The sequence below is a fragment of the Ursus arctos genome, unplaced genomic scaffold (genome assembly GCF_023065955.2).
Source record: "Ursus arctos isolate Adak ecotype North America unplaced genomic scaffold, UrsArc2.0 scaffold_25, whole genome shotgun sequence".
Classification (NCBI taxonomy): Eukaryota; Metazoa; Chordata; class Mammalia; order Carnivora; family Ursidae; genus Ursus; species Ursus arctos.
In genome coordinates, this window is record NW_026622930.1 from 31,952,489 (window position 1) to 31,975,885 (window position 23,397).

At 35.7% G+C, this 23,397-nt stretch overlaps 1 protein-coding gene and 1 long non-coding RNA gene across 22 annotated transcripts in view; one reads left to right on the forward strand and one right to left on the reverse strand.

Moving 5' to 3' along the window:
* Positions 1-5,757, forward strand: part of LOC125282845 (uncharacterized) — a 75,149-nt gene extending 69,392 nt beyond the window's left edge. Inside the window, exon 4 of the long non-coding RNA XR_007190230.2 lies at positions 5,510-5,757. This is a non-coding gene — a long non-coding RNA (uncharacterized LOC125282845). The remainder of the gene's footprint in view (positions 1-5,509) is intronic.
* The window catches only part of RAD51B (RAD51 paralog B), a 716,334-nt gene that overhangs the window by 508,452 nt on the left and 184,485 nt on the right, over positions 1-23,397 (reverse strand). The gene's annotated exons all lie outside the window — the stretch shown is intronic.

Sequence of the window (23,397 nt, forward strand, 5' to 3'; positions counted from 1 at the left end):
ATAAGAAAGAAAGGTTTGATGGACACTGGTCATGTTAGTGTCACACTCAATTACTGCATTATACACATATTCCACTCTGGAGTCAGAGACAGTTCTCCAGGTGCCTAGGCTTTAAATAAGACAATAATTTGGTCACTCGGGAAAATCAGGAAAAACAACTTGAAATATAAATATGCAACTCAGCTTTTTATAGCATCTCTACTTTTCATGTATTTTCCCACATATTAGATACAAATTTGAAATGATATGACCTGGGGCATAAAAGCCCACAAGTAACTGCTGCCAACACCTCTCATGATAAACCACCGCCCTGAAGTGTGCTTTAAATACAGTGGTCCCTGCCCAGAGCCTGCTTTTTCACACACACAGAAACACTGACCTGAGACAGAGGCTACCAAAAGAACTACATTCAGAAGAGGGAAAAGAGCTGGGAGCGAGACGGGTTCTTGGCAAGGATGGCAATCCGAGAGGCCCAAGCAGATTGGAACGGATGGCTTTGTTCCATCCAAAGGTCATTTGAAGCCCGGTATTTTTATGGTAGGGTATTGAGTTCTGAGATCTCTGATACACCCCCAGGGAACTAGCAAAAGCTACTCTCCGCACTGTGCCAGCCCCCTGCCAGCTCACTAATGAAGGTGAAGAACGGTGAGTGCACCCAAATAAAACACAGGAAAAGGCGAAAAAGGACTCCGAGCTGGGTCCATTCCTTTTATTCCAGGAGCAACCTTTTCTGCACTTAGGGACTAATGAGTCATGAACAAGAGGTGGGAACAAATCCCACGGTGCGTTACCAGGAGGGACACCACCATCAGCCTTTGTGTTCAGTAGCCGGTTCAGTTTTCAGAGCATTTTGAGCATTTCCCAGCAAGGACCAAAAGCAACTAGAACAAAGAAAACAGAGCAGATACTTGAACTGTCTCCATCAATACTCCAGGGAACTGGGTGCTTCAGTGTTGAAATGATGGTTCAAGTAGGGAGGAATATATAGGTAAAGGGGCCCAGGGAATCAAATAAAGATGACTTTATCTGAAAGGTTCATAAAAACTTTTCTTTCTCCCGAGTTGCTATTTTGAACAACCTTATCTTTTCTAAGGCACATAAGCTCCGACCCCTCAGCAGACTTTTAAAAGGAAAACAGAAATAAAGCTTGAGGTATTTTATTTTTCCATCCTTACCACGTAATTAAGAAGGGCCTTAACACCGTTTGAGGTTTTAATTGCCTTCTCCCCCTTCCCAGCCTCCTCCTCCAGTTAGGCCCACAGAGTACCTACACCACAGCCAAACACATATCTGAAGCTTCTCTCATGGAGGGAAAAACACCAGCACAATTATCCTGGACACCATGTCTCCCTTCCTCCTCTGCCCCCTCAACAAGCACACATCTACAACATTCCTGGTGTACAAGAAGCTTTCCTGGCATGACTGAAAACACCAAATGCTGTAACAGAAGAAATTTCCCAATAATCTGCAGAAAAGGAAGAAGGGGGAAAAGAAGTTATTAAACAGAAAAAAAAAGGATTGGAGAGAAGCTAAAAAAGTAACAATCTTCTAACTAAGATACATTAATGGAAAATAACAGGGATCCAATAAAATTTGATTTGTTTCCCTATACCTTAAAAATCTAGAATTTTATCTCTTTTCTTGTTACTTACTATGATGACATGTAGGCCAATAAAAGGTGTTTTTAGCTGGCCCAGAATTATCACAAGACTTCTGTGACTATGAAAACTTATACCATGGACATCACCATTAATCTCTCTTAGACGCATGGAGAAAAAAAAAATCCTCAATTTTGATTTGGTATTCTAAAATTAATTCAGAGTATGCACACTAAGGGTCTTATAATAGTAAATAATAAATTCTTTTTATATAATTAAAAATAATATCAGCTCCCATTTAATATCAATAATGTGCTGACATACATGCATGACATCTAATCTTTGTAACCATGATGCAAGTTATAGATTACCAGGTATTCCCATGAGGATATTAAAGACTAAATGACATGCTCAAGGCCACAAAAGCTTAGTCAGTGATGGAGCCAGGGTTTGAACCTCATTTTTTTTCCAGCCCCAAAGACTATTCTCTATTAAGCCACAGAAGAAAGTGAACTATAATCAGCCCTTTAACATTTGAACAGTAAAATTTAAACTTAATACTGTGATAACACTGAGTTTTCTACAATCAACAATCATCATATAGATCAGTAATAATGAAGAGTCATAATGAGAATGGCACAGTTGCTAATTAAAGTAGACTGACTATAGGTGACTATAGGTGACCTCCAGGAAACACCTGTGTAAGATTCCAGAGGGTCTCAGAACACCCAGCTACTCTGATTATGTAGGCTAGAATTGGATCCCAAACCCTAACTTAACCCATAGGTTCAGAGTCCAATTCTAGTATATGCCTGCTACCCACAATAAAGAGAGTCATCAAATGAATACAGCCTGTAGGGATCAGTGGCCCTTTGAGAATTCCGAAATGGATTTTGCCAGAGGTCTCTTAGTGTTTCTGTCACTCTGAACCTTCAGGAAGCCCCAGCAGTAGAATTCCCTGAAAGAATGGAAACTAATCCCAGCAGGATATGGACTTCTCTATAACTAACAATATCCCTCCAGTTTCAAGGGTACCCCTATCCAAAATCAGTCCTTCTCCCTGTGCTCTGGACTCATCCCATCTCAAGTTGCTCCCATCCCCAGGTTCTCCTCTCCCACAGCAACCTCTGTCTCCACTGTCTCCTTCCTTATCTGCATTTAAACATGCTCAAGCCCACCTGCCTTCCCCCAGTCCATACCTCCTTCACATACTATCCTCAGTCTATTCTCTTCCTTATAGCCAAAATACACCAAAACATCCTGCACCTATTGATTCCATTCACTCACCTCCCACTTAGTCTTTAACCAAATTTACTGAACTCCTGCAACCATCAGTCTACCAAAAAAGGCTCTCAAAAAATCAACAATGCTTTTGCAAAAAGCTAAAGTTACAAAATCCAATGTCATCTTATCAGTCTTCATCTTACTTGACATTTTAGTTGAATTCAAAACCACTGACTACTCTCCTCTTTTTAAAATTCTCTCTTCCCAGGCGTCTGGGTGGCTCAGCCAGTTGAGTGTCTGCCTTTGGCTCAGGTCATGATCCAGGATCCTAGAATCAAGTTCCACATCGGACTTCCTGTCCAGAAGGGAGTCTGCTTCTCCCTCTGTCCCTCACCCCTGCTCATTCTCTCTCTCTCTCTCTCAAAATAAATAAATAAATTAATTAATTAATTAAATCTTTTAAAAAATAAAATAAAATTCTCTCTTCCCTTGGTTTCCATATAACATACACTCCTGATTTTCCTCAAACTTCTACAGCCCCTTCTCTTCAGTTTCTTGAATATACCTCCCAGTATGTTGCTATGCTAGGCCTTCTTCTCCGCACAGGGATTCTCCCTAGACAATTTCATCTGCTTCCTTGATTTCAATTAAACCAACTATTTCCTGAAGAATACCAATTCTATACAACCAGCCTAAACCAGTCTCTATCCCTAGAAATGTAGACACCATCTGAAGAATAAGATATAACAAGGAACAAAACAGATATGATCCCTGCAATTCCCAAGTTTACTGTCTAGATCATCCTCCTGGATATCTCAAAGGCACCTCCAAAGGAAAGTAACAAAAACTGAAATCAGTACCTGCCCCCACCTAAAAAAAAAAAAGCCCATTTTTCCCACTCTACTCACCTTCATGAATACTACCACTCTTCACTCTTTTAACTAAGCCAGAATTATTATTGGTAATTATTATTGACTCCTGGGAATTATTATTGACTCCTCCCTTGCTCCAATCAATTACCAAATCCTAATGTCTCTACCTCCTAAATATCAATGAAATCTCTTCTCATCATCCCACTGTCACTACCCAAATCCAGGCAACCACCATTTTCACCTTTATTACACCCAACAGCTTCTTAACTGGTCTACCTGCAGCCTTACTTCCTGCCAATTCACTACATACAGACACAAAACCACATAACAACACACATGTCACCAACACTGAGACTGGCCTATAGCAGGAGCTTAATATATTTTGTTAAATGAATAAGTGAATCAATCAATTGATCAATCAACTAACCAATACAGAGCTCAAGGGCTAGCTTTAATGATTCTTAAAGAATCTCCCCAAAATTGAGCAGTGGCCTTTTAAAAAAATTTATTGCCCCCAAATTTGTGCCTTTGTGTTGCTCTGCTGTTCCAGATCACAAATACTGGGGCAGCACATCAGACTGTTGAATACTGTGTGAGATCCACATTTAAACCTGCTTTGTAGGATCACTACGTATGCCTATAGTATTGACTCTCAGTTGAGGACATTTGTGTCCCCCTGGGGGTATTGCTACTGGCATCTAGTGGATAGAAGCCAGGGATGCTGTTAAATAGACTAGAATGCACAGAACAGCCCCTCAGAACCAGGAATTATCCAGTCCAAAATGTTAATAGTGCCCAGGTCTGTAGTTACAAAATCAACGACTACCACAATAACAGTAACACTATTTCCAAATGCCACAAGATCAAGAAGTCACAAGATAATAAACCTTTTTATTTTCTCTGAAAAATGAGATACGGCACATTCTAGAGAAAAACTTAATGGGCTTCTCTATTTTCATTTTCATTTTTTCATTTTCCAAAAGTATGGAGGATCCTCAAAAAGTTAAAAATAGACCTACCCTATAATCCAGCAACTGTATTACTAGGTGTTTACCCAAAGAATACAAAAATACTAATTCAAAGGGATACGTGCACCCTGGTATTTATAACAGCATTATCTACAATAGCCAAATTAAGGAAAAAGCCCAAATGTCTATCAGTTGATGAATGGATAAAGAAGATGTGGCATATATATATACAATGGAATATTACTCAGCCATAAAAAGAATGAAATCATGTCATTGCAACAACATGGATGGAGCTCAAGAGTATTATGCTAAGTGAAGTAATTCCGTCAGAGAAAGACAAATACCGTATGATTTCACTCATATGCAGAATTTACAAAACAAAACAAAACAAACAAACATGGGGGGGGAGAGGAAAACCAAGAAACAGACTCTTAACTATAGAGAACAAACTGTTGGTTACTAGAGGGAAAGAGGGTGAGGGGATGGGTTAAATAGGTGATGGGGATTAAGGAGAGCATTTGTTATGAGCACCAGGTGTTGTATGGAAATGTTGAATTACTAATATTACACTGCATGTTAACTAACTGGAATTTAAATAAAAACTTAAAAAGAGATTTATTCTTCATTGAAGAGTGCTTTCTCTACTTAGAATAAAAATGAACACAATAACAAAACACCCCAATATGCACATAATGTTTTATTATTCCTTTTCATAGCTTTGAGAAATAAGATTGTTTCTCTCTCACTCCCAACTCTATCTTCTCCACTGTATTTAACCAACCATAACATAGTTGGGAAGTATGTTTGTCTGGGTTTTTTTTAAAGATTTTATTTATTTATTTGACAGAGAAAGAGAGAGAGCAGCAGCAGCAGCAGAGGGAGAGGGAGAAGCAGACTCCCTGCTGAATAGGGAGCCCAATGCGGCACTCGAACTCAGGACCCCAGGATCATGACCTGAGCCGAATGCAGACACTCAACTGACTGAGCCACCCAGGTGCCCTGGGAAGTATGTTTTATTGTCTGTTGTACTAGTTGATATGCTTCCTCTTCCTAAGATTAAAAAATAAGTAGATTCTTTATATTTTCCCAGAGAACAAAGACCAAAAAAAAAAAATCTGAATCAAGATGCTTTATTTGCATGAATGGAAACATATTTTTTGACAATCAAGAAATAAGAAATATTCTCCATTTCTATCTTAACCAAATAGCCATCAAACCAATAGCAATATAAAACAATTCTAATGCCTTTTTTCTATTTACTGTCTTTCATAGATAGCAAGCACACTTTTAAGGAATGGTGTTTTCTGCAAAAATCAAGAGTAAGCTAAGAGACCAGCAGTTATAATTCACTGAGTGAAAAATTTAGGGGAAATGAATACTCCAGTGATCCAATATGAAAATCTCCATTGCATACTATGACAATACTCCTTTTCTGTGCTTCATATGACTCAGTGAAGATTTAGCATAACCTACTATATAGATCAACACACATGCTCAATGATTTTGTTGTGTAATTACTATATCCGATTACAATCTTAAGAGTTTTTGATCATCAAATGTACCAGCTGTGGCCTGAAGAGAGCTGTATGATGTAGGCAGAAATTATATAGAGAGACCTTCAAAGCAAAGAGTAAAATTGTTTTGATTATCCATACTCATCTCACCCTAAGAGCTTAGATGGTTCTGATTTTCTTAACCCTACTTTATCGATGATGCAGTTTTCATTAACAAGACTTGAGTATCACCAAATCAGGACTGTCTCATCTACCTGAAACATTGTATATGTCATAGTAATACAAATCACACGTTAGTAATTGTAACTCTTCAGTTTGCTAATAGGAGCTATGACCCAGCACTTGTACAACATGAAGATCCCAACAATAGCTTTTACTTTAGGTGAGCACCCTGGGGAAAGAGACTGGAACTAGGTAGGTTAGCAGTGTGTACATGTACCCAGAAGTCTACACACAAAGACCCCAGATGTGTCAGAATAAATAGCTCTCCATTCTTAGTACCAATATCCAGGCCCTAACTAAAGCAGGAAATGAATTTGAAAATGAAAAATAAGCAGAAAGCAACATTAATCATTGTTAATGAAAATAAAAGATTGGCAACAACCTATGTGTCCATTAGTAAGCGTCTAGTTAAAAGAAATTGTGATCTACCATATGACCCAAACAATACATACCCTGAGACCACAATACAAGGAAGTTTTTTATGTACCAACATAGAATGATTTTCAAGTGATATTATTAAATGAAAATAAGACATAGAATAGTAGTAAGTAGTAGTAAGCATGTGTGTGAAAAGGAAAATTATTTTGTTTATATATGTATATAATATATATACACACATATACATTTACACATACACATATATCTTCTGTATGGATAAAACACTATGGAAACAAACAAAAGAAGCTGGTGGCAGGAACTGGGTTTCAAAGAAGCTAATATGGTGGTTTGGGGAAAAGACTGAGTGAAACAGCCAAGGAAACAGTCAAAAAAACTAAGAGGCAGCCCACGGAATGGGAGAAGATATTTGCAAATGACACTACAGATAAAAGATTAGTATCCAGGATCTACAAAGAACTTCTCAAACTCAATACACGGGAAACAAATAATCAAATCAAAAAATGGGCAGAAGATATGAACAGACACTTTTCAATGAAGACATACAAATGGCTAACAGACACATGAAAAAATGTTCAAAATCATTAGCCATCTGGGAAATTCAAATCAAAACCACATTGAGATACCACCTTACGCCAGTTAGAATGGCAAAAATTGACAAGGCAGGAAACAACAAATGTTGGAGAGGATGTGGAGAAATGGGATCCCTCTTACACTGTTGGTGGGAATGCAAGTTGGTACAGCCACTTTGGAAAACAGTGTGGAGGTCCCTTAAAAAGTTAAAAATAGAGCTACCCTATGACCCAGCAATTGCACTACTGGGTATTTACCCCAAAAATACAGACACAGTGAAGAGACGGGCCATATGCACGCCAATGTTCATAGCAGCATTGTCCACAATAGCTAAATTGTGGAAGGAGCCAAGATGCCCTTCAACAGATGACTGGATTAAGATGTGGTCCATATATACAATGAAATATTACTCAGCCATCAAAAAGAACGATTTCACAACATTGGCAGCAACATGGACGGGACTGGAGGAGATAATGCTAAGTGAAATAAGTCAAGCAGAGAAAGACAATTATCATATGGTTCCACTCATTTATGGAACATAAGAAATAGGAAGATTGGTAGGAGAAGAAAGGGAAGAATGAAGGGGGGGGGGGGTAAACAGAAGGAGGAACAAACCATGAGAGACTATGGACTCTGGGAAGCAAACTGAGGGCTTCGGCGGGGGGGGGCGGGGGGGGGGCGGGATTGGGATAGGCCGGTGATGGGTATTAAGGAGGGCACGTATTGCATGGTGCACTGGATGTTATACACAAGTAATGAATCATGGAACATTACATCAAAAACTAGGGATATACAGTATGGTGACTAACATAACATAATAAAAAATTATTATTAAAAAAAAAGAGTGAGTGAAAGACTTCTTCCTATATACACTGTTCTCTGTACCTCTGGACTTTTGAACCAGGTGAATGTATTTCCTATTACAAAATAAATAAACTGAAATTTAAAAATATTTTATTTACCAAAACATTCCATAATGGTTCATTGGCGGGGGGGGGGGGGGAACAAAACTTATCACTCTCTAAATCGGCGGCTTCTGTTAATGTGTAGATCATGATGTGTGCCTCAACATTCCATTAACATGGCCCTGGTAAGAGCTCCTAACAAAACAATAATTCACTTAAAAAAAAAAAACACTCTATGGCAACTTTTTCCTCAATAACTTTCTCTTCAAATCAGTATAGGACTTGAAATGAAAGAGGCAGCATTAAGGTTTAATTAATGACTTCTGATAAAATTCATTTTCCTTAATTATGAATAAGGGGGGAAAGTAGATGTTTTTGTCTAATTTATTCATTACATATAAATACACAAGTAAGTTTTGACACAGGTGGTTCCAACTTTAAATGCCAGAAAATAAGATTCTGCCCTAGCTCCTCTCTTTCTAAGTAACACCTGTATCTTTTTTTTAAAAGATTTTATTTATTTATTTGACAGAGAGAGAGACAGCCAGCGAGAGAGGGAACACAAGCAGGGGAAGTGGGAGAGGAAGAAGCAGGCTTCCAGCGGAGCATGGAGCCTGATGCGGGGCTCCATCCCACGGACCTGGGATCACGCCCTGAGCCGAAGGCAGACACGTAACAACTGAGCCACCCAGGCGCCCCCACCTGTATCATTTAATGATGTGACTGTGCGACCTGGACACATGTCCCAAGGCCACAGCTAAGAGAAAGTTGAGGATTGCTCTTCCAAGCTAGGACAACAGCTCTGCCCACATATTCTAGGAGCAGGCTCAAGAAGCATTTGACTCTTCGGCCACCTTCTGACAGAAGAGAAAACATAAAATAAAATTAAAAAACACCCTCAGTATCAGTTATGCCAACTCAAACCCTATGATCTCTGGAACACTCTCTTTAGTACTCAAACAGTACTAAACAATTACATCTTTTTTTTTTTTTTTTACTTTTTTTTTTTTACTTTTTTTTTTTTTTTTAACAATTACATCCTTTAGGCATCTCATTATAGGACAAAAATTTTTAAGTTCTGCAAGAGCCATATTAAAGTAATAGACTTTAACTGTTAACTCCTGACTTTAAAAGCTACCAGGACAAGGTAATTTTTTAAGGTCATGTTAGTGCTAAAGACCTTTGGACTTCAACTAAGTACTTGTTCTCACTGGACTTTATAAATCATATCAGGGCCAGGTTTTTTGCACAGCCTTGTAAATGGTTAGGCATTACTTTGGCTCTGACCTTCAGCAAAATTCTATCAATGAATAGTTTGTGTCTAAGTTTCAATGTCCTCTTTTTTTCTTTTAATTTGACATTTAAATGTTAATAAGTTTATCTATAATTAATGGTGACACCAGATACCAACTATTAAACTATTTTTCTTTTCTCAGTCAGTATCAGACAGACCATGCATATATATATATATTAAGTGTTGTGGTAAAACTTCTGTTCTTCAGCTGAGAAATTAGACTTTTTTAATGCTCTTAAAGAGACCACCAAATTCAACCCTCAGTGATGGCATTATTTCATAAATGATCATTTAGGTTAAAAGAAAAGAAGGTATGAGTAGACCAAAGAAAGGTTTTCCAAAAAAGGCCGAACACTCACCGTGAGCTATCTGTACTTCACTTTGGGGACACCCCTTTCGGTATACCCTTCAATGGTGTGGGGCCTATGTTTTGATAGACGCTCAAAACAAATGCAGCTATTCAAACATTTGCCCATATCTGAAAAGTATCTTGAATACTCAAGTGCATTATGGAATGTGATTAACATGCTTTGATTCTGAAAAATCTGAGTAAAGGAAAAGAATGTAAATAAAAGAATGGAATATGTATATACAATTGGACATTATGGAATCAGAAGTATGGACAGAAAATAAACGAATAAGATTAAGTTAATATGTCTGGGGAAGGAAATACTAGCCCATTCATAAATTCTCTATGAAGTAAATGAGAAGCAACTGTTTCTATCCTCATTTTGCAAATAGGAAAATCAAGGCATGAAACAGAAAAGTAACAATGTGGGGGGAAGTTTACAGGTCTACAAAAGTAATGATTGAGTAAGACCACTAAGCTAGTCTCTTGATGTCATAATCTACTGTCCTAATCTTTCCTTATCACAGAAGGACCTCATCTGTTCTTCCCACCTATTCTTCTGGAAATTTGTGAACTACCTAGTAACCACCATAATATATAATATCATTTTCATGCATACAGAATATAATTTAAGACAGGTGCAAAAGATGGGGAAGAAAGGGGAAAAAGACATGGTCTTTGATTTCCAGGAGGTGTGTGTGTGTGTGTGTGTGTGTGTGTATGTGTGTGTGTGTGTGTGTTGAGGGGCAGAGGAGTAGTGAGAGAACACACTGGAAATTTTTTTGGAAACAAATAGGAATGAATAAAACTTGTTTTAAAATAGGTGGCACAGATGCAGTCCAATATCATATAGAGTGAGAAAAAATACACACTTTAAAAAATGTTTGTCTTTGTCTTTTATGTTTTTTAGTTCACATGACACTGGGTATAGCAGCAATGAAAAATCAACTAAAATATTTAGATTTCATTGAGATAGCCAGGCTCATTCTAATTCTAAAACATTAGTTTATACTGCTAGTGATACATGCTACAACTAATAATGAAGGGAAAACTACTACTATGGTATCCTCTGCTTGCTCAAACATATCAGAGTTTAGGCAGAAGTAAATGCTAAATCCTGCTCTCAAGTAGAGCTTAAGATCTCTGTGGGGTTGGCGTATATTTTTTTAAAAGGCCACAATATTGTGAAAACCAATGGAACCATAAGTTTCTAAGCAGAATGTGACTACAATTTAAGCATAATTGTGAAGACCACACGAAACTTTAAAAGTAGGGTGAATAATAATTTGCCTGCGTAAGTTTTCTTTGAACATATACCCTAAGTGTTCCTTTCCTGAAATCACACTGGCAGAGTAGAAAGTTCATATGTAAACAATAGAAAACAACTGAACTAAAATGCATACTAGACTCTAAAAAAGAAAATTACTATTTTGGAAAAAACAGGCTCTGAGAAATAGCCATAGTAAAGTTGGTTAGGTTCTAAGACCATAAAGATTGCAAAAACAAGAATGTATAGTATGTTAACTCCTTTCTAGCATGAAAATTTGGATAGCCATTTAAAATAAATGCAGGATTTTAAATAAACCAAGTTATAGTTAAATATACCAATGACCTAATCAAGTGAAAATCAAATATCTCTGTATCACACTAAAGTTGGTCTCTAAGAAAACATCCAAACAATTTGCTAAGTCAGCTACTAATTATCTTTATAAGGTTTTAAATATGACATTCCACTTAGACAACCTTGTTCATCTTTATTTAGGAAGAAAAAAAGACTAAAGGCTTAGAACCTAACATATATGTCATATTATTTTTACTTTATCATATTCTGTTAATAAGCTTCCTTTCGTGGAAAGAGTAACAGCTAATATAAACCAGAAATGACACCCTTCAAACACTGCAAACCTAAATGCAGCTTAAATACAGAATCCTGTGTTTATAATATAGGTTTATATTATAATAAAATATTCTTAGCCATTCAATTAAAAATACATATCATTCAAATAATGAAAGATTAGAATATGCATAATACTTCATATAATATCTGTACATCATGTGTATTTTATATATCTGACATACCTAGCATACTGGGTAGCTCACAGACACTTAAAACATTTGTTATCTTCCACCTTATGTACATATAAAAATAAACACACATTTTAATGTGATATATTTGCAGCAATATAAGACATACAATTCATATTTTTGTTTGGGGAGGAAGGATTGGGCGTTTTGCTTGTTTTTGCAATTTGAGATTATGATAGTCTTTTAGCGTTGGGCTATACAAATAACATGTGTGGACACCTGGAAAAAGCAAATGTCTTTAATATACAACTTGAAACATTCTCAAGTTTATATGGAGCCTCTACATAATCAGGAGGTTAGTCCTCCCAAAGTGAAACCTGAGCAAGATAACCTATTAAATAATGAAGAGTCTAGTGGACAGAGTGATTTTAAGTACCCTGAGGGCAGGGACCATGTCTTGTATTCTACATTCTGCCCATCACCTAGCATGGTGCCTTGTATACAATAGTTATATAATAAATACTGGTTGTCCAAAACAGACTCAAACAGCCGAAATCCTGGCTTTACTTCTACCACTGACATTTTTGAAAATGAAATAAATATTTTGGGGAGTGTCTAGCTCATGACTTACTCCATCACTCCTCTTAGAGCTATTGACCAGAGTACAGAGAAGAAAGCCTGTACCTGCTGCCATTTTAATCTCATTTCTATTATATGACCCTTTCTCCTTGTCTATAGCTGATTGGATCAAGGGTAAACTCATGATTCAAACAAAGGCAATGAGAGCATCTCATATAAAAATCTGAAATTACAAGCACATAAACTGGTATTTGGAAACTAAACACGTCAGTGGGGTAGAGTATTAACACAAAGATTCAACTGAGTTTCTCACAGCTAACTTAGTTCTTTTTTTCTGAAGCTAGCTGCACAACTACTCCTTGAATTCTGAGAGATCCCTTACATTCTTAAAGAAAAATTTCACTTTTGAGTAGTTAAGTAATAGAAATGAACTAAAGTTTGTTTAAGCAAGGATCTAGGGCAAGTCACTTCGCTTCATAGTTATTACAACACATGAAATATATTAGATGGAGTCTTTAAATAAGCAAGGTTCTTAGATAAGTTAGTTCAAACTTTCTCTCAATCAGGAATTCCTTTGACAACCCCCTAAGAAGTAGCTCATGCTAACTACTTCTGAACAGAAGCCAGCACTAATTACCAGATCCCTTTCTAGAAAGAGCTAAAAATCCACCTTCCTATAACTTTGATCCAATGGTCCTATTACTGTCTTCAACAGAAATTTAAATAAATTTATTTGGCTTCCTATGTGCCAATCTTTCAGCTTTTTGAAGAGAGATGCCCTATTAACCCCTTATACTCACTCTTCTCCAGGTTAAACTTCCCCAGGTCATTCAATTCTGACCCATACTAGATAAGACACTTGATTAAAAAAAAAAAAAACTTATCAAGGTAAGTTGCTTGATTTCTGTCCCTGACTACTGAGATGTCACCACTAAAGGAACTCTGCATTCAGCTCCCCCATTCAGCTCCATGAAGAAAAGGCATGGAAGAAGTGCCTCTATGCCCAGAAAACATTTCTCTTACGGACAATCATCCCAGTTACAGACAAGGGAACTGATAGCAGCCCAATTTCAAAGAAGCAATAGCAAAGCTTGATATTCCCTTCAACATCTCCTTCCATATCCACAGGTCCACCTACTGTGTCATGCTGCCATGCTTTCCCCACAAAATTATTTTCATCAGTCTGTAGAAAGTGCGCTTAAATGCACTGAGGTATTTGTATGCCCTGCTCCAGCTTCTAAGGCATAGACAGCTCTGATCAGGGCATAGCAGGTGGTACCCCCGCTCAGAAGCATTTTTTTAAAAGGCACACTAGCATCTGGTACCAAACCATCTCATGGCATAGAAACAGAGTATTCAGGAGAAGCAATTTCAGAATGGCAGTGCAATGATCTTTAAAAAGATCTTAGAAAAAATCTTGTTGCTCATTCATAAAAGCAACAAGAATGCTGGGAAATGTCAAAATCAACTCTTCCAGAACTTTGGAAATTTAACCAAAGGCTTGCAACAATTGAGGATTTACTAGATGATCCAGCTATTCCCACTCAGGTATAAACCCAAGAGAATTGAAAACATGTTCATATAAAAATGTACACATATTCATAGCACCATTGTTCATAACAGCTAAAAAGTGGAAACAACACAAATGTCTTATCAACTCATGAATGAATAAATAAAATGTGGTATATCCATACAGTATAATATTTGGCAATGAAAAGAAAGTACTGATACATACTAAAACATGGATGAACCTCATGCTAAGTGAAAAAGGCTAGTCACAAAAGGTCACATATTGTATGATTCCACTTACATGAAAATGTCCAGAATAAGCAAATCCATACAGACAGAAAATAGATTAGTGGTTGCCAGGGTCTGGAGAGTAGGAGAAATGGGGAGTGACTACTAATGGGTGTAGAGTTTCCTTTTAGGATGATGAAAATATTCTAAAGTGTTCCAAAATCAGGGGCACCTGGGTGGCTCAGTTGGTTAAGCATCCAACTCCTGCTTTCAGGTCAGGGTTATGAGATCAAGCCCCTCACTGGGCTCCGCACTGGGTGTGGAACCTGTTTAAGATTCTTTCTCTCTCTCTCCCTCTGCCCCTTCTCTCTCTCCACTTCTCAGAAATAAAATAAAATGTTCCAAAATTAGATTATTGGTGACAGTTATGCAACTCTGTAAATATACTGAAACCACTAGATTATAAATTTAAAGTGTTATAAAAAGTTGTTATTTAAAAAGTTTTCACTGATCTAGAAACTGCTCCCATGTTTTCTCACCTTTGTTTCTTTGACTATGTCTTTCCTCTGCCTAGATCTCATTCCCTTTTACTTCTAACTACTGCAATCAGACCCATTTCTAAGGGCCCATACGAATGCCACCCTTTCCACAGAGCCTTTTCTGATCCTCCCAGAGCGACTTTTTCCTTTGGACTTCCAGAATACTTTCTCATGCTTTACCTCACCTTAAATGCATTAGTTTTAACAATTCTTTGTGAACACCTTTTATCTTCCCTACTCGATACTAAGATCCCTGGGGTCAAGGATCATGCCATCTTTGTGTACATAGATATACCCTGAGTGTGTAGCAGTTTGCTCTTAACCTAGAAGGTATTCTCACAATGTTTGGTGAATGAGTATGCTTTGCCATATGAGTAAACAAAATATATTTAATCACTTTTATACAACAGTCTAATACTTTTCCATTTTTTCCTTCTTTGTTTCTTTTTAGGAACATACAATATACTGCTTGAAGAATTAATCATCTGAAATTTTTAATGTCATGTTTCACATCAAATGTGGTCTCTATAAATAAAGTCTGTTTTTCAATACTTATCCCTTAATTAAAACACTGTATATCTATATCTTTCCAGAAAAATGGAAAAGCAAGAAAAGCAAAAAGTTAAAATTATTTATATTATCTATCCAGAAGAAAGACTAACATTTTCTGTATTTCCTTACATACTTTTTTCAATGCATCATTAACAGTTTGAGATCCCAATTGAATGTACAATTTTATAAATTTTCCCCTTAATTATGATGTTTCATCATGCCATTATAAATTCTTTGCAAACATGAAATTCTTTCCTATAACTGAACCATCATTCTTCTTAATCCTCATAATATTAGGTTGCTTTCAAAATTTCACTATTACGAATATGATAATAAATTACTTAGTGAATAATCTTTCTGTATTTTTTATATACTTTTGGAATATACAGCAAGTCAATAGATTGATGTGACCAGGTCCAAAAGAAGAAACATTCTTTACAAAATAACATCCATTAGCTTTTCTTTTTCTTTTTTTAATTTAAGTATAATATACAATGTTATATTAGTTTCAGGCTGACAACATACTGATTCAACAATTCTGTAAATTACTCAGTGCTCCACATAAGTGTAGTCCCTGTCTGTCACCACATGTTATTAGAGTATTATTGACTATATTCCCCATGCTGTACACTTCACCTCCATGACTTACTTATTTTATAACCGGAAATGTATATCTCTCAATCCCCTTCATCTATTTCACTCGTCCTCCACCTGCCTCCCCTCTGGCACCCATCAGTTTGTTTTCTGTATTTGGGAGTCTGTGGAGTTTTTGTCTTGTTTTGTTTTTGCTTCTTTGTTTCTAGCTTTTCTTTATCATAAAAATTGTGTATGATCCCTAAAGAAAAAACTTTTAAATACATTAAGTGTGTAAGAAAAATCACTCACAATTAGTGTATGTGTTTCGAGTCTTCTCTGTTCTCTCTCAAATACATGAGATCATGTTTTATGCAGGTTATTTTCCTGTCTGAATTACCACTGTACAAGTATTTTAAAACTTTATTAAAAGTTTTTGTAAACATTTTAATGACTTCATAATATACTGTATAAATATACAATTATATATTTAATCACTGAGGAATATATGGTTTTCTGTTTTTTATTATAAATAATACTGCAGTAAATATCTTTGCATATAAATATTTACATACATGTGTGATTATTTCTTTAAGATAGATTTTTTTGGGGGCGCCTGGGTGGCTCAGTTGTTATGTATCTGCCTTTGGCTCAGGGCGTGATCCCAGGTCCCTGGGATCGAGCCCCGCATCAGGCTCCTCCGCTGGGAGCCTGCTTCTTCTCCCACTCCCCCTGCTTGTGTTCCCTCTCTCACTGGCTGTCTCTCTGGCAAATAAATAAGTAAAATCTTTAAAAAAAAAAAAAAAGATAGATTTTTTTTTTTAACAGAATCCTGAGATCAAAAAAAGCTGTAGGTAATTTCAATACTCCTGATATTATGACACCAAGTTACATTCCAGGAAAGTTATAATATTTTATACTCCCAGAGGTTTGTGAATATGACCATATCATACCCAGCATCGGGCACTATCTTTAAACAAAACAAAACCAAAGAATTAAAATTTAAGTGTGCCTTTTAAATCTATGATTTTATTATTTTGTATTTAAAGACATTATTGCATATGTTAACATAATAACACATAAATCTATTAATCTTTTGTTTTATTTTTTCCATTGCCCTTAGGCTTAGGAAGTTCTTCTCTATTGAGATTCACATCAATACTTATTGATACATTCTCCTAGCTTTTTTTAAAGTGCTGTTTAAGTATTACTTGGGAAATACCCAATTGAAATACAATATCTACTTCATTTTTTAAAGTTTTTATTTAAATTACAGTTAGTTAACATACAGTGTAATATTAGTTACAGGTGTGCAAGATAGTGATTCAACACTTCCATATATCACCCGGTGCTCATCACAGCAAGTATACTCCTTAATCCCCATCACCCCCACCCCCATCCACATTTCTCTTACCCAGTCCCCATCATCCCCATTCCCATCCACATTTCTCTTACCCTGCTCCCTTCTGGTAACCAACAGTTTGTTCTCTATAGTTAAGAGTGTTTCCTGGTTTGCCTCTCTCTCTTTTTTCCCTTTGCTCATTTGTTTTGTTTCTTAAATTCCACATATGAGTAAAATCATATGGTATTTGTCTTTCTCTGACTGACTTATTTCACTTAGCATAATACTGTCTAGCTCCATCCACATTGTTGCACATGGCAAGATTTCATTCTTTTTTATGAATGACTAATATTCCTGTGTGTGTGTGTGTGTGTGTGTGTGTGTGTGTATGTGTGTGTCTACATATATATATATCTCACATCTTCTTTATCCATTCATCAGTTGATGCACCTTTAGGCTGTTTCCATAATCTGGCTATTGCAGATAATGCTGCTATAAACATCAGTGTACATGTATCCCTTTGAACTAGTCTTTTAGTATTCTGTGGGTAAATACCTACTAGTGCAATTGCTGGATCATATGGTAGTTCTATTTTTAACTTTTTGAGCAACCTCCATACTGTTTTCCAGAGTGACTATACCAGTTTGCATTCCCACCAACAGTGCAAAAAGGTTCCCCTTTCTGCATATCCTCACCAACACCTGTTGTTCCTTGTGTTGTTGATTTTAGCCATTCCAACAGGTGTGAAGTGAAATCTCATTGTAGTTTTGATTTGTATCTCCCTGATGATCAGTGATGTTGAGCATCTTTTCATGTGTCTGTTGGCCATCTGTATGTCCTCTTTGAAAAAATGTCTATTCATATCTTCTGCCCATTTTTAATTGGATTATTTGGTTTTGGGGTGTTGAGTTTTATAAGAAAAAAAAAGAAATACAGTATCTATTCCAAAAAATGTATGTGCTCAAAACTGACAAAATTGGAGCCAAAGTTAGAATGAAGTTTGAAGGAATCTCAGATGCGTCTGCTGCTTCATATCAAACTAAAGCAAAATCAAGTGTCACTTTACTTGCAATACTATAGACAAAGGGAAATTTCACTGAAGAGTGAAAATGTAAACTCTGAAGAGAAAAATAGAGAAATGAAAGGAGAAAAGAAAGTGGAATAAAGGTAAAGCTTTTATAATGTTAAAATGTTCAAGATAATTGAAATTACCTTCATTTCCAACAAACTTGAAATATAGACTTCCAACTTCATAAAATAGAGAATAAAGGAAATGAATTTTTAAGAAGTATTTGAGGTCTGGAATGTAAGGAATCTAATATTCTGGTTGTTAAGAGGAACTCATAACAGATAGTGTCATCTACTGGCAAAGGATAATACTGTAACCCAATTCTAGTAGACATTATAAATATCCAGACAGTATTTGTGTGATATTTTACCTTATACTTTTATAACAATATAGACAAAGATCTTATATTTTTAAATACTCAGCAAGATTTCTATATCTAGCATTGCTTATTGATCCTTTGCTGCCCTTATCACATGATTGCTCTCCATCTCACATGGTAGGATTTACCAGTGAAGTCATTTGATCTTGGACTTTGTTTGTTGGGAGACTTCTGATTATAGAAGCAATCTCCTTACTAGTAAATGATCTGTTCAGATTTTCTATTTTTCCATGATTCAGTCTTGGTAGGTTGTGTGTTTCTTCTAGGTTCCAATATGTTGGTGTTTTAATCTTTTTTTCTGAACCATTACTAGGGAATAGTTTTTGTCTTTGATGACATTGATTTCTCTTAATATACGTAGTAAAAAATATAAACTAATACTGTTTATCTGCAGAGCATCAGAGTTCTCAGATACTCCTACCATATAAAAATATGTTAGTAAATCAATAACCATTCATCCCCCAAGGGATTTGTTAAGGGGGTGAGGAGGATCACTTCCAAAATCATCTTATGAGACTAGCCTTACCCTGATACCAAAACAAGAGAATGACACTACAAGAAAATAACATTGCAGGCCAATATCCCTAATGAACTAGATGCAAAAATCCTCAACAAAATATTACAAAACCAAATTAAACAATACATTAAAAGAATCGTATACCATAATTAAGTGGGATTTACTCCAGGAATGCAAGGATGATTCAACATCTGTGTATCAATCAACACAATATACCACATTAACAAAATGAAGGGTAAAAATCATATGATCCCATCTCAATCACAGGATGCAGAAAAAGCATTTGACAAAACTCAACATCCATTCATGATAAAAACTCTCAATAAGGTGGATATTGAGGGAATGTACCTCTACATAATAAAGGCCATGTAGGACAAGCCTACAGCTAATATCATACTTAATGGTAAAAAACTGAAAGCTTTTCCTCTAAGATCAGGAACAAGATAAGGATCCTCATCTTCACCAATTTTATTCAATATAGTGCTGAAAGTACTTGCCAAAGCAATTAGGCAAGAAAAAGTAATGAAAGCCATCCAAATTAGAAAGGAAGGAGTAAAAACTGTCTCTATTTGCAGATGACCTGATATATACAGGAAACCTTAAAGACCTTACCAATACAAAACTGTTAGAATCAATAAATGAATTCAGTAAAGTTGCAGGGTACAAAATAAATATGAAAAATCTGTTGCATTTCTATATGCCAATAATGAACTATCAGAATGAGAAATCAAGAAACAATCTCATCTACAATTGCATCAAAAAGATAAAATACTTAGGAATAAATTTAACCAAAGAGGTAAAAGACCTGTATGCTGAAAACTATAAGACATTGATGAAAGAATTTGAAGAAGACACAAATAAATGTAAAAATGTTCCAAAATCTGGGTCGGAATAATTCATGTTCTTTAAATGTCTGTAATACCCAAAACAAGCTACAGATTCAACACAATCCCCATCAAAATTCCAATGGCATTTTTCACAGGAATAGAAAATCATAAAAATTGTTTTTATGAACAACAAAATCACAAAATCACAAAAGACCCAGAATAACCAAAGCAATCTTGAGAAAGAAGAACAAAACTGGAGGTGTCACACTCCCTGATTTCAAACTATATTACAAAGCTGTAATACAAAACAGTATGGTATTGGCATAAAAACAGACACATAGATCAACAGAATAGAATAGGGAGCCCAGAAATAAACCCATACATATACGTTCAATTAATTTAGACAAAGGAGACAAGAATATACAATGAAAAAAGGACAGTCTCCTCATTAAATAGTGCTGGGAAAACTAGATCACGACATGCAAAAAAGAAAAAAAGAAACTGGACCACTTTCTTACACTGTATACACAGAAATTAACTAAAAATGAATTAAAGACTCGAACATATGACCTAACACCATAAAAATCCTGGGAGAAAACAGGGGGTAAACTCTTTAACATCAGTCTTGGCAATGATTTTTTGGATTGACCTGAAAAGCAAAGGCAATAAAGGGAAAAATAAGTGGGATTATATCAAACTAAAAAGTTTCTGTACAGCAAGAGAAACTATGAACAAAATGAAAAGGCAACCTACCAAATGGTAGAAATTATTTGCAAACCACATAGCTGATAAGGAGTTAATAACCAAAATATATGAAGAACTCCTAAATTCAAAAGCAAAGAAAAAAACAATTCAATTAAAAAATGGTCAGAGGGTCTGATAGACAATTTCCCAAGGAAGACATATAAATGCTCAACTGGTACATGAAAAAGTGCTTAAGGTCACTAATCATCAGGAAATGCAAATTAAAATGACAATGAGATATCACCGCACACCTGTTACAATGGCTATTACCAAAATGACAAGAGATAACAAGTGCTGGGGAGGACATGGGAGAAAGGGAACCCTTGTGCACTGTTGCTGGGATTATAAATGGGTACAGCCACTATGGAAAACAGTATAGAGGTTCCTCAAAAAAAAATCAAAATAGAACTACCACATGATCCAGCAATTACACTTCTGGGTATTAATCCAAAGGAAATGAAATCACTATCTCAAAGAGACCCCCATGTTCACTATAGCATTATTTACAGTAGCAAGGACATGGAAATAATCTAAGTGTCCATCAACAGATGAATAGATAAGAAAAATGTGATATATATATAATCATTAACATCAGTCTTGGTAATGATTTTTTGGATTGACCTGAAAAGCAAAGGCAATAAAGGGAAAAATAAGTGGGATTATATCAAACTAAAAAGTTTCTGTACAGCAAGATATACACACACACACACATTATAATATATATTGGAATATATATGTAATGGAGTATTATTCAGCCATTAAAAGAGAAAATCCTGCCATTTGCAACAACATGGATGAACCTTGAGGGATTACGCTAAGTGAGTAAATCAGAGTAAAACAAATACTGACGATATTACTTTTATGTGAAATATAAAATTTAAACAAAAACAAAAACAACAGTGCCCATAAATACAGAGAGCAGACTGGAGATTGCCAGAGGCAGGGAGTTGGGGGTAGGCAAAATGGGTGAAGGGGGTCAAAAATTAAAAACTTTTATAAGATAATTAAGTCCTGAGGACATAACCTACAGCATGGTGACTATAGTTAACAATATTGTATTATATCTTTGAAAGTTGCCAGGAGAAAAAATTTTTTTTATTTATTAGAGAGAGAGAGAGTACACATACACAAAAGAGAGAGAGAGAGCAGGAGCAGGGGGAGAGGGAGAAGCAGACTCCCTGATGAGCAGGGAGCCTGATGCAGGGCTCGATCCCAGGAACCTGAGATCATGACCTGAGCCAAAGGCAGACACTTAACAGACTGAGCCACCAAGGTGCCCCTAAAAAGAATAAATCTTAAAAGGTTCCATCACACACACAAAAAATTTACGACTATGTTTAGTGATGGATGTTAACTAGACTTATTATGGTGATCATTTCACAATATATACAAATATTGAATGATTATGTGGTACATCTGAAATTAATATATGTCAATTATACCTCAATAAATAAAAGTTCTCATCACAAGAAAAAAAATTGTAACTATATGTGGTGATAGATGTTAACTAAATTTACTGTGGTAATCATTTTGCTATCTATACATGTATGAAATCATTATGCTGTACACCTAAAACTAATACAATGTTATATGTAAATCATATCTTAATTTTTTAAAAAGACTTTAAAATATACTCTTGTCTTCAAATTAGCTGTACTGAACAAATCACAGGTTTTTCTTTTTTTTTGTAATTCAAGATGTAAAGGATGTTAGACATCATTTAGACTAATGCCTTCATTTTTATAGCTATAGAAACTAAGACCAAAAATCATTACATATTTAGATAAGTACTTATTACTTGTTAGTTATTACTAAACTGTTGAGTTTAGGGAGATTATTACAATACACTATTACCACCAAGACCCAACTGGCTCTCCAAACTGGTTATAACTTAAAAAGAAAAAAGTATGCTCATTACAATTAAAGATTGGTTCAAAATGTCCTCTTATGATATACCGACATAATCGAGTACTATGCCATTGAAAAAAGAATGAGGAAAATCTTATGAAATGATACAAAATGATTTAGGGATATATTATTAAGAAAAAAAGTACAGAAAAGTATCTGTAGTATGTTACATTTGTGTAAGAAAGAAGAGGAAATAAAAAAATATATTTGTTCAAATAAGAAATACATTCATACCTGCAAAAAGAAACACAGGAAGAACGAATACGAATACGAAATGAGAGAGAGTATTAGTTATAGGAGGTGGGTGAAAAAGGGAGATGGGAACAACACAGAAGGAAAGGGAGATGATTCTTCCCAGAGTATACTTTTTCGTACAGCTCTGACTTTTGGAAACTGCATGGTTTACACACACACATACACACTCAATAAGAATGGGAGAAAACTCTAAAATGAAATATAAACAGAAACAAATGAACTAAACTCATATTTCAAACGAGTAACACAACCACATTTGGTGAAGGGATACAAGAGGACAGAAAATGGAAACCAACCCAAGTAACTTATAAACATAGTACTTGCAGTATCATAAATGCAACCGTATTTATTAGGCTAAAAGCAAAGCAACACTCTAAACAAATATTGACTGCTACTTTGTAGGGTTTCTTTTTATAGATGTATGGGCTAACAATTC